At 35.6% G+C, this 3,254-nt stretch overlaps 1 non-coding gene across 1 annotated transcript; it reads right to left on the bottom strand.

Annotated features, from left to right (window-relative positions):
• Positions 1–3,146: 3,146 nt before the first annotated feature.
• On the bottom strand, positions 3,147–3,254 carry LOC130950218 (small nucleolar RNA R71). Its single transcript, XR_009073542.1, has one exon. It is a non-coding gene; the product is annotated as a small nucleolar RNA R71 (small nucleolar RNA).

Below are 3,254 nucleotides of genomic sequence, written 5' to 3'. Positions count from 1 at the left end.
TGAGCTAAGTAGAAATTGAGTTGAGAATTATAGAAAATTAAATGTCGGGAAAGTAAATTGCAGAAAGTAAATTGCAAAATCTTAAATGGGGATTTAGGGAGATGAACATAAAAATAAATGGCAGAAAATAAAGAGAATGGGTAAGTGATGAGCGGATAATTTATACGCTTTTTGGCATTGTTTTTAGTATGTTTTTAGTATGTTTTAGATAGTTTTTATTATATTTTTATTAGTTTTTAGTTAAAATTCACTTTTCTGGACTTTACTATGAGTTTGTGTGTTTTTCTGTGATTTCAGGTATTTTTTGGCTGAAATTGAGGGACCTAAGCAAAAATCTGATTCAGAGGCTGAAAAGGACTGCAGATGCTATTGGATTCTGACCTCCCTACACTCGAAGTGGATTTTCTGGAGCTACAGAAGCCCAATTGGCGCACTCTCAACTGCGTTGGAAAGTAGACATTCTGGACTTTCCAGCAATATATAATAGTCCATACTTTGCCCGAGATTTGATGGCCCAAACCGACGTTCCAAATTAGCTCAAAACTGCCCGGCGTTAAACGCCGGAACTGGCATAAGAATGGGAGTTAAACGCCCAAACTGGCACAAAAGCTGGCGTTTAACTCCAAGAGAAGTCTTTACACGAAAATGCTTCAATGCTCAGCCCAAGCACACACCAAGTGGGCCCGAAAGTGGATTTTTATGTCATTTACTCATCTTTGTAAACCCTAGGCTACTAGTTCTCTACAAATAGGACCTTTTGCTATTGTATTTTCATCTGGAGATCTTTGAATCTTAGATCTTTGGGAGGTTGGCCATTTGGCCATGCCTAGACCTTATTCTTATGTATTTTCAATGGTGGAGTTTCTACACACCATAGCTTGCTTCATATCAACAATCTCCGTGGGATCGACCCTTACTCACGTAAGGTTTATTACTTGGACGACCCAGTGCACTTGCTGGTTAGTTGTGCGAAGTTGTGATAAAGAGTTGAGATTGCAATTGAGCGTACCATGTTGATGGCGCCATTGATGATCATAATTTCGTGCACCAAGTTTTTGGCGCCGTTGCCGGGGATTGTTGAGTTTGGACAACTGACGGTTCATCTTGTTGCTTAGATTATGTATCTTTCTTCAGAGTTCTTAAGAATGAATTCTAGTATTTCAAGGTGATGTTCTTATCATCACCAAAGCTGATTGATTCTCATCAATTTAGCTCTTGAATGCAATGTCCTGCTGAAGCTTGGCTAGCCATGTCTAATTTCTTTAGACTGAAGCTTTAGACTAACATTGCATGATTCCTGGAATTCTCATTAAGAATTTTGATATCTTTATTTTCTTCTTCACTCAATTTTCAAAAAATCCAAAAAAAGTATAAAATCATAAAAACCAAAAATATTTTGTATGTTTCTTGTTGAGTCTAGTGTCTCATTTTAAGTTTGGTGTCAATTGCATGTTTCTGTTCTTCTTGCATTCATTCATGTATCTTAAGTGATCTTCAAGATGTTCTTGATGATTTCATTGCTCTGATCTTTAAATTCTCTTGACTTGAGTGTTTTGTTGTTTCTCATATGCATTCTCATTTTGTTAGTGTCAATAGTATACAAACTTCTGAGTTTGGTGTCTTGCATGCATTGTTATTTAATTTTAGTTACATTTTGATTATTAAAAAATCCAAAAAAATTTTTAATTTGTGTCTTTTCAAGTCAATAATACAGAGAATTGAAGATTCAGAACATACAGCAGAGAAATTATACGGAAAAAGCTGGACGTTCAAAACGCCCAGTGAAGAAGGAAAACTGGCGTTTAAACGCCAGCCAGTGTGCCTGGTTGGGCGTTTAACGCCCAAAAGGGTAGTGTTTTGGGCGTTAAATGCCAGAATGGATACCATTCTGAGCGTTTAACGCCAGGATGGCACAAGAGGGAAGATTTTGTTTTTAACTCAAATTTTTTTTCAAGTTTTCAAAATCTTTTCAAAATCAAATCTTTTTCAAATCAAATATTTTCAATCAAATCTTTTTCAAAATCAATTTCTTTCCATTTTCAAAAATACTTGCTATCAATTAATGATTTGATTCAACATTTCAAGTATGTTGCCTTTTCTGTTGAGAAAGGTTTAATGTTTGAATCATATCTTTTCTTGTTAGCCAAGTCATTAATTTTTAAAATCAAATTTGTTTAAATTGTTTTTCAAATCATATATTCTCAATCACATCTTTTTAAAACCATAACTTTTCAATCATATCTTCTTAATCACATCTTTTTCAAAATAGTTTTCAATCATATCTTTTTCTATTTCTAATTTCAAAATCTTTTTCAAAAAAATCACTTGATTTCTTTTCCACTCTTGGTTTTCGAAAATCAATTAGTGTTTTTCAAAATGTTTTTAAAATCTTTTTAATTTATTTTCGAAAATTTCTTCCCCTCTTCTCACATCCTTCTATTTATGGACTAACACTCCTCCTCAATGCACAATTCAAACTCTATCTCTCTTGATAAGTTCGAATTCTTCTACTTATTCCTTCTATTTTTCTTCTCCTCTGACACCTCAAGGAATCTCTATACTGTGACATAGAGGATTCCATATTTTCTTGTTTTCTTCTCTTTCATATGAGTAGGAGCAAAGAAAAAAGCATTCTTGTTGAGGCTGACCCTGAACCTGAAAGGACCTTGAAGAGAAAGCAAAGAGAAGCTAAGGCACAACTCTCTATAGAGGATCTAATAGAAATCTTCAAAGAAGAAGACATGGCAGCCGAAAACAACAACAATGCCAACAATGCAAGGAAGGTGCTGGGTGACTTTACTGCACCTACTCTCGACTTCTATGGGAGAAGCATCTCTATCCCTGCCATTGGAGCAAACAACTTTGAGCTTAAGCCTCAATTAGTTTCTCTAATGCAACAGAATTGCAAGTTCCATGGACTTCCATTGGAAGATCCTCATCAGTTTTTAGCTGAGTTCTTGCAAATCTGTGACACTGTCAAGACTAATGGGGTTGACCCTGAGGTCTACAGACTAATGCTATTCCCTTTTGCTGTAAGAGACAGAGCTAGAATATGGTTGGACTCACAACCTAAAGAAAGCCTGAACTCTTGGGAAAAGCTAGTCAATGCCTTCTTGGCAAAGTTCTTTCCACCTCAAAAATTGAGTAAGCTTAGAGTGGAAGTCCAAAACTTCAGACAGAAGGAAGGTGAATCCCTCTATGAAGCTTGGGAAAGATACAAACAATTAATCAGAAAGTGTCCCTCTGACATGCTT

This window comes from Arachis stenosperma, chromosome 1 (genome assembly GCF_014773155.1).
Source record: "Arachis stenosperma cultivar V10309 chromosome 1, arast.V10309.gnm1.PFL2, whole genome shotgun sequence".
Taxonomy (NCBI): Eukaryota; Viridiplantae; Streptophyta; class Magnoliopsida; order Fabales; family Fabaceae; genus Arachis; species Arachis stenosperma.
The sequence above is the reverse complement of the archived record's forward strand: the minus strand, read 5'-3'. Positions and strand labels throughout refer to the sequence as shown.